Here is a 9,950-nt window from a genome sequence, read left to right on the forward strand (position 1 = left end):
CTAATAAACAAGTAACTAAAAATAAAGATAAAAGAGCCAATTTATAAAAATCAAATTTTGTTGAAGGTCAATGCCACAGACATCACTGCTTATTTATTGATAACGACTTAAGAGTAATCTGTAATTTTTTCCTAATCCTCAAAATAGGTTTCTGCCAGTCATGTTATCTCCTGAAGAGAAGTGTCTTATGAAATTACCACTCGATCTTATAAAGTCCAGACAACCTCTTAAACAAAACAGAATACCCTTCATTTGCCCAATAGCCATTCACAAATGTTAAGATAATGAACAGTCAACAAAATAACAAGTTAACAATGCTTTAATGTAAAGATAATTCTTCACATCCTTTGGAATCCAATCCAGTACCATCAAGATCTAGAAAAATACAACCAATAAAGGCATTAGTTTTTGGTTTTTGTGTTTTGTTTTTTGTTTGTTTGTTCTCTCAAAAAGCCATTATCTACTTTCTTTACTTATTTAACAACTCAAGAAGGGGGAGGGGGGGATATCCTAAGTAGGTTGCAAATTCTTATCTAAATCCTTCTTGAATTTTACCTTTCCAATACAGGACAAATTGTGTGAAATGGGTTGTTAAAGAAGTATTTAGAAGTGACTTTCCAACTCTTATTAACCTTATGGAAAGCAGTTTAGCAACAGCTATCAAAATTCACAAATCTAAAAACTACAGCAAGACTTCTGAGATATCCTATATTATAACTGTTGGAGTGACTCTCTTCTGTTAGAATAAAAGCTTCTTCAGGGCAGGAAACACATATATTCATTTATGTATCTGTAAAGCAAGCAAAGTCTTTGGGATATACTAAAAAATTAGTAAGCATATGTTGAATGAATGAATACTCCATTCGGTAGTATCGTCATCAGCTTCTTGGCCCCTTCTTTCTCTAGTTTCAGTCTTCGTCCTCCTTCCTCTCTTTGGAACACTCCTTGGCCTCCATGCCTAGTGAGGGTATCCTTCAGCATGGCCTACTATGAATTCCTCTAGTGAGCCACCCATTGGGTTTTTCCATGCCCAAGACCCTAGTTCTGGCCTAGAAACATGGCATCGGAGTATTTATTGAAAGCATCTTTATCCACATTTTTGAGGGAATGAACTAACAAACAAAAACGGTATCATTTTCTCTAAATAAGTATATACAATCTAGAATCAGTATCTGATCCTCTCAGCTTCAGTTTTGGAAACCAAAGTGATGTATTCTGGAAGAAGATTTTGAGACAATTTAGGCCACATGGTGGAGTCATACTTTACATAGGAGTTAGATTCTGAAATTGTCATATAAAGTGAAAAGCCCCTATGGTCAAATTTGCCCTTGAAAATCCCCTAAAACTGGGGTCAAAAGGCAGTAAACCATAGTTCTGTGCATCCATTCTTTTATAGCAATATACACATATAGATGAAAATGTAAAGTATGTACAATAATACAATATTTTCAGTATTTTTAAGCCTGCTTCTCCCTCTCCCACTCCCCCTGCTTGTGTTCCCTCTCTCGCTGTGTCTCTGTCAAATAACTAAATAAAATCTTTAAAAAAAAAAAAGTTGAGTAAATAAAATACCAATATATTGTGACTCCACTGTTATAACAACACTGCTACCAATTCACTACCATGTTTCTATGATGCCAAAATAGCCACCAATGCAAAAAGTCCAGTTAAAAATAATGGTAATGCCTGCCTGCCTTTGCAACAGGTAGAATTCAGGGCTCATACAGGGTGAGATTCCGCACAGGTCAGAGGCCCAGCAGGATTGGACAATAAGCTACACACACAGGGAGTCGGGATTTTTAGTGCTGGAGAAAGAAGATACAAATATGGAAGGGGGAAAAGGTTCAGATGAACCCTGTGATGTTGGATCATTGGATTAGAATTGGTAGAGTAGATATAAACTTACGGTTTTGTAAATAGAGAGAGAGATAAAGATATTTAAGTGTGTGTGTGTGTGTGTGTGTATTCATTAAGAGAACCTCAGAGTAACAGCACCTAAGTAGCAATGAGCAAACCTAATGCCCAAGTCTTGGTTTCTAAATACATTTTTCCAGGGCTCACTGCAAATTCTAAGGGAGGATCAGGGAAAGAATAAGATGAGCTTTGAACATATTACTGTGCCAGAAAATAAGGACGTTCTCCAAAGAATCATGGGGACATAACCAAATAACACAGGAGACACAACCAAATAACACAGGAGACATCTTGAAGAAACTCCCACTTACTAAATCTAGAACACTTTGAGCATTAAAAATTTTTAAATAACAATAACGGATTACAATCCACTGAAAAATATGACTCTACACTGATACAATAATAGATAAACAGAAAGAAAAGAAAACTTTTTAAGATTGGAATTCCAATTAATAAATAAATACAGGAGGAATTCAGGCAAGACGCATCAATGAATGCTACAAGTAGTGAATGAAAGTAGGATGAGGAACAGGCTCTTACACAGTCATGATGTATCACTCCACAAACAGTGTATTAAGAACAAAAGGAAAGAAAAAATTAACTTTATAGTAGGAAAGTCTAACAGACACCATCTGAATCAAATGTCCAAAGTTAACATTACCAGTCATGGGGCCAAATCAGTACCACGTGCCACTTAGTAGGATGCAATGAGAAGAACACAACATCACTTCTTTCATACTTCAGCTAGGAAAAAATTCACATCCTAGCTATAATCAGGAAGAAATGTCAGACAAACAGAACTTTAGAAAACTTCTATAAAATAACTGACCTTCAAAAATGTCAAAGTCATGAAAGTAAAGTAGAGACTGAGGAACTCTTCCAGACTGAAGGAGGCTGGAGAGACAGGACAATTGAGTACAATGCGTAGTCCTGAACTGGACCTTTCTGTATAAAGATATTATTAGAATAACTGGCAAAATTTGAGCTAGGGGTCTGGAAGAAGGTATTAAGTTTGCCATGCTATTCATGCAGCTCTTCTGAGAGTCTGAAATTATTTGAAAGTAAAAAGTCAAAAAAACGTCCAGGATCATTAGTACTTTTTTAACCTCCCAATGTGCAGCTCCAAAGTTACACATGCCAGGAAAGGAACATTGGTTGAAAAACAGTAATAACAGCATCAATAACAAGTCAGAGAAGATGAATTAATCATATGATGTCAACCAACCAATTTTTTCACAATGCTTTTTGGGCTTTATCTACTCTCCCAGCATCCCAAAGACCCCGGTTTTGCTCATTCACATTTTTCCTTTGATATATTCCATGCACCCATTTTAAACACAGCAAAAGATATTTTGAGAATACCTTTTGCAACTGCTTTTATCTTTTTCTTTCTTTTCCTCTTCTTCCCTCTCTTCCTTCATTTATTTATTTTGGAAGCAGCATTCATCCTACTAGAAGAACACATCCTAAACATAAAATACCTTGCCTCACCCCATTGACAAAGTAGCAGCTGGTAAGTCAGAAGAGACTAGCACCATTACACATCTACCATTCTTCATCCAGCCAGCAGTCTCTCACGCCTGTTCTTCCTTTCTTCCCTGGACCAGGAATGTAAAATTGTTCTTGAAATTAACAGAAGTGAGCCTCTAGCAACTGTTCTTGCCCTGTAGTCTAAAGTACTCAAACCCCTCACTTAAGATATAAAAAGAAAGGAAATCAGGACTGGAAGCATACCCCCTTTCTTAACTCTATTTTTTTATATTTATATTTATTTATTTTTTACCATCTAACCTATCTTCCCCTACATTAAGTCAGGGCTATGAAACAGTCTGCCACTCTAAACAGCACTTGCCAGGAATATTGGAAATTGTTAGAAGAACTCTCAAAAGATCTAAATTCAAATTACCTTAACTACAATAAAAATAGCCACCATTCTGTAGTAATGACAGGAGAGGTAGAAAGAAGACAAAAAGAGATGGTCTAAGATGTCAAGCAAACTCACAGAATACCAGAAACATCTAAGAAACAACAGCCTCAAGTTATATTTGCAGAGATAGTTTAGTTCTCTTGCCAAAACCTGCCTCACAAAAACTTAGGAAATATACTACTAAAAAGCCTAGTGCTTTCCTCCTAGAGTCACTCTGATTTGATGATGATGATGATGACAAAAACAAAGCAGCTAAGCAGCTAAGCAGCACTATTTGTGGAATCATGAAAACCATTGCTAACATCTTCATTCCCTTTGCGATCCGTAGTCAAGAAGTATTGCTACTTAAACTGCATACCACGTTTATTGCTCATTTCATGTGATACAGTGTTCACACATAGCTAGTATGAGTGCTGTTGCTTGATTTCATCCAGTAGCCCCTCTCATTCAGTTGGATCTCTGTTCTGAGGAGAATCCTGGGTCTATGTTCTTCTAGCCTAGGGTCTGCCCCCACACCTCTCAAAGGACTACAGCTTTCCTTAGGTATTCTGAGTACCACAAGGAGGGAACTGGGATGTGTTCCCCAACTTACATTGATCTCTCTTCAGCATGACCACTAATGTAAGTGTTAAATCATAAGGTTTCTTTTCTGAAACTTGTCCCAAGATTATCATCCCCCTAATTTATTTATGTACTTATTAATTCATTTATTTGGCTAATATTTACTAAGAAGCAAGAGTGCAGCAGGTACTATTCTTGGCATAGTGAACAAAATGGATTAAAATACCTGACCTCATGGAGTTTGCATTCTAATATGGGAGACAGACAATGAAAAAAATTTTAAGTAAAATAAATGACAATAAGAGAAGGGATATAGAGAGTGATAGATCCAGGAATAGAGGTTACAATATTAAAGATGACAAAGAAGTCCTCACATTTGAACAAAGACCTGTAAGAAGTGAGGTGTGTACATCATTAGGGAATGAGAAGAGCAAGAGCAAAGGCCCCGAGACAGGAATGTGACTGGTGTGTTTGAGACATGGCAAGAAGACCTGTGGGGCTGGAGGAGAGTAAGTTAGATGGAAAAAAGAAAGAGATCAGAAAGATAATGTGGAGTCAATATTGTATAACATTTTGTAGGCTTTTATAAGAACTTTGCCTTTATTTTGAGTGTGATGAAAAGCCACTGGAGAGTTTTGAGTTGAAGGAATGACATAATCTGTTGTGAGTTCTAGAGAAATCCTTGTGGTGGATTTGATGAGCATTCACATAAGGATAAAGGAGAAAGAACAGTTTTGAGACAATTGAAATAGTCCATGCAAAAGATGACTGTGGTTTGGACTAGGGTGGTAGCAGTAGAAGTGGTAAGAAGAGATTTGGTTTGCTAATTGTACTTGGAGTATGAGTGAGAAACCTCAAGGTTGATGCCAGATTTTGATTTGAGCAACTAGCTGGATAGGGTTGACATTTATTGAGTTAGCAAAGGCTTAGAATCAGGTGTGAGAGGAAGACCAAGATTTTTGTGTATATATTGCTGATAGTTAAGAATATGTGGTCAAAGAATTGATCATTATATTTGGCAATGTGGAGGCCATTAGTGACCCTCACATGATCAGGCTCAGTAGATTGTTGGAGGCAAAAGCCTAATTGGAGAGGGTTCAAGAATGAATGGGAAGAGAGCAGTAGTAACTGGAGCATACAAGCAAATACTTCTAATGTTTTTTCTGTAAAGGGTGGTAGAAAAATGGATATTATCCAGAAGAAGTTGTAGGATTAAGAGATGGGTTGGTAGTTTGGGGCAGGGGGGTAGATAGGAGTTAATTATAACAGATTTATATGCTGATGGGAATGATCCAGTCAGAGAGAAAACTTTGATGCATGAGAGAATGGGAAGAGTTGTTGGAATTATGTTCTAGAATGGGTGAGAGAGGATGGGTTCTAGAAGTAAAGGGGTGGGCCTTGGTTTGAGGACAGATAATTCATCTATAGGAACCCAAAGGAAGATGGTTAAGTGGGTACATGTGGTAGTGGGTGCTTGTGAATATTCTCCCCCAATTGTCTCTATTTTCTCAGTGAAATTAGAAGCAAGGTCACCAACTGAGTGGGTAAGAAGGTACTGAGGTTTGAGGAAAAAGGTAAAATATATTCTATAATAATCTAAAAGGATGAGTAAATAGAAAATGGAAATGTTGGGCTTTAAGATGATTGGGCCTAAGTGCCCACATGATGTTAGTAGACACAAATTTAAACTTTTTCTGGAGCCATTCTATGCCATGTGGATGCACGTCTATAGCAGTTGAGAGTTGGATTTAATAGGATTAAGGTTCAGGCAAGTGCAATGGAGGGAGAGTGGGGAATGGAAGATAAAGTGTATCAGCAAGGAAGCAACTGTAAATATGTACAGTGGAATCAAGACTGAAGAAGCAGGAAAATAAGGATATGAGAGTTAAAGACAGTGAAAATGAGGTAGATTTAATAGATTGTAGATCCTGAAAAGTTGAAGAAATATTATTGTTTAATATTAGTTATTGAAATGAAGGTATTATATTCTTAAGGCACAGTGAATCCCAGAAAATAGTGGCTCTTGTATCTCAATAGGTAATACATTCCTCTTTGTTCCAGAACTCAAATATACATATATCCTTTTCTATACTGTCACTTATTAAGAATTCACATTTAATTCCACTGACCACCCCCCTCAACTTTAATGCATAGTACAAAATTTCTGTATATTATGAATCCATTCTTTGGACTTTCTTTTCTTCCAGCATTCTTCCTAATTTTTCCTAGCCATGACTGACACTGGGCTTTCCACCAAGACTCCATTTTCATAGCAAACTTCATCACCATAAGCCCTCAACTTACAGAATGAGGTGGAGGAATTGGTATGATTGTATCAATTAATGCATAAAAAGCATTTGACAAAACCCAATACTCATTCATAATTTAAAAACCGTAACCAAGTTAGAGATAGACAATATCTACCTCAACTTGATAAAGAACATCCTAAAAAAAAAAAAAAAAAAGCCCTATAGAAATCATTCTTAATGATAAAAGATGAATACTTTCCCCTAAGTCAGGGAACAAAGCGAAGATTCATTTCTCACCTCTCCTATTCAACATAGTACTAGAAGTTCTAGCCACTGCAATAAGGCAAGAAACGGAAAGAAAAGGCATATAAATTGGAGAGGAATAAATAAAACTATCTGTTTGCAGATGACATGATTGTCTATTTTAAAAATATCAAGGATTCTACAAAAACAAAACTCCTAGAACCTAAAAAATGATTTTGGCAAAATCACAGGATAAAAGATATACACACAGAAATCAATATCATTTCTATATAGTAACAACATATGAAAACTAAAATTAAAACACATTTATAATCGCTCCAAAGAAAATGAAATACTTAGGTATAAACTTTACAATACATGCAGACTGTCTGTATCCTGAAAAATGCAAATGCTGAGAAAAGAAGTCAATAATCTAAATAGACATACCATGTTCATAGACAGGAAGACTCAACATACTAAAGATATCAGTTCTCTCCAAGTTTATCTGTAGGCCTAATGCAATTCCATTAAGTAGATGTGAATTAAACCACAATTAGCTATCACTACATACCTATCAGAATGGCTAAAATAAAAAAAAAATAGTGACAACACCAAATGCTTTCAAGGATGTAGAGAAATTGGATCACTCATACATAGCTAATGATAATATAAAATTGTTGTTTTATACTGGAAAACAGTTAGCAGTTTAAAAAAAATTTAAACATGTGGTTACCTTGCACAGTAATTTTACTCTCCAGCATTTATCTCAGAGAAATGGAAATTTATGTTTGCACAAAAACCTGTATTTGAGTGTTCATAACAATGTTATTCATAGTAGCCAAAAATATGAAACAATCCAAATGTCCTGAGTGAATAGTCAAACAAACTGGTACATCCATACTATGGACTAGAACTCAGCAATAAAAAGAATGAACTATTCATATAGGCAACAGCTAGGATGAATCTCAGGGAATTATGCTGAGTGAAAATAAATTATTCCCAAGAGGTTATATACTATATGATTCCATTTCTGTAACTTTCATTAAATGATAAAATTATATAAATGAAGAACTTCTTAGAGGTTTCTAGGAGTTATACACAGCAGTAAGAGTGAGTGGGAGGAGAGTGGGTGTAATTATATAAGGGATCTTTGTGGTGATGGGATCATGTGACTTGTGATGGTCACATGAATCTACACATGTGACAAAATTACATAGAATTAAGTACACACACACCACACACATAACACACAGACACACTCTCAAATGAGTGTCTGTTAAACTGGTGAAACCTGAATAAGGTCAATGAATTGTATTCAATGTCAGTTTTCCAGTTCTGTTATTATACCATAGTTATCCAAGATGTTATCATTGGGGGACGCTGGGTGATGAATATACAGGATATTTCTGAATTGTTTCTCTATAACTGCATGTGAATCTCAATTATCTCAAGTTAAAAAGTTAAATAAATAAATTATAGTAACACAGAGGGAGAGCGAACAAGAGAGAAGGCTTTCCTGTGAAGAACAGATAATTCAAGCAATCTTACACTTTTGAAAAGAAGCAATCAAAATCAAACAATTTTAAATCTATAACTTACATTAAAAGTTATACACCATTTTGGGCAAAAGTGAAAGTAAAAACAGGAGCATACATTGTTAGCTTCAACATTAATCTTTTAGACTACCTCTGGTTTTGTCTCTGTCCAAAAGAAAAAAAAATCTCTTCGGATCCACTCTGAAGCCTTTCTTAGACCAAGAAGCCTCTGATACCTTTCTAAGCAGCTTAGTGTCAGACATTCTTTGAGTATCCTGAGTCTGTTTGTAACTTATTAGAAAAAAATTGTAAGTTGCTTTCTCACCACAACACAATGAATTCTCATTTTATCCAGTTCCTGATTACTCTGTGATCTTTAGCATAACAGAGAAACACCTTTCAGCCCCTTACAATCTATAAAAGCAAAGTTTAGATGGGAGGAAGTGTCCTCAAAGCTGGATTATCAGACTCCCACTCCAGTGTGATCTTCCCACCATCTTCAGCTGCCTTTCACAGAGTTTAGCCAGGCCTGACATTTCTACATTCTAACCTGCCAGCATCTAATGATCTCTCTCATCCCTGAACTTTTCTAACACTTATTACCTATACTACTGTGTTGATTTTAAACGAAGCCTTATTTATATGCAATAAAACAGCATTCATTTTAAGTGTAAGCTGATGCATGTTGGAAAATTAATTCACCTCTCTGTAACCATCATAATTAAATTATGGAACGTTTCCATCACCCCAAGTTGATCCCTTGGCCTCTTTCTCCACCTCTCAGCCCCAGACAACCATTATTTTGTGTTCTATCACTATGGATTAGTTTTACCTATTCCAGAATTTTACTGAAACGGAAGCAGAGAGTGTATATTCTTTTGTATCTGGCTTATTTGACTCAACATAATGTTTCTGATACTTATCTATGCAATTGTGTGTATTAGTATTTGTTTATTTTCATTCTATTGTATATATATATATATATATATATAGTTATACTGCATATATATATACATGTATATGTATATATAACTATATATATATATAGTTACCCATTCACATGTTGATAGCCATTTAGATTGTTTTTAGTATCAGACTATTACAAATACAACTACTATGAATAATCATGTACATGTCTTTATATAGGGTCATATGCTTTTATATCTCTTGGGTAAATACCTATGAGTGCAGTGGCTCCTAGGAACAAATGGTAGGTATATATTTAACTTAATAGGAACTCCCAGACTATTTCACATTCCTACCAACAACATATGAGAATTACAGTTGTGCCACATTCTTGCTAATACTTGTTTAGTCTTTTTAATTTTAGCTCTTTTAGTAGGTATGTAGTGGAATATCATGTGGTTCTAAGTTGCATTTTCCTGATGATGAATAATGTTGAAAATCTTTCTATGTGCTTATTAACCTTTATATATCTTCTTTTATGAAGTGTCTGCTCAAGTCTTTTCTCATTTTTTAATTGAATTGTTTGTCTTACTGAGTTCATGTATTCTGGATGAA

This window comes from Mirounga leonina, unplaced genomic scaffold, assembly GCF_011800145.1.
Source record: "Mirounga leonina isolate KUSES-001 unplaced genomic scaffold, KU_Mleo_1.0 Mir_126, whole genome shotgun sequence".
NCBI classification, from domain to species: domain Eukaryota; kingdom Metazoa; phylum Chordata; class Mammalia; order Carnivora; family Phocidae; genus Mirounga; species Mirounga leonina.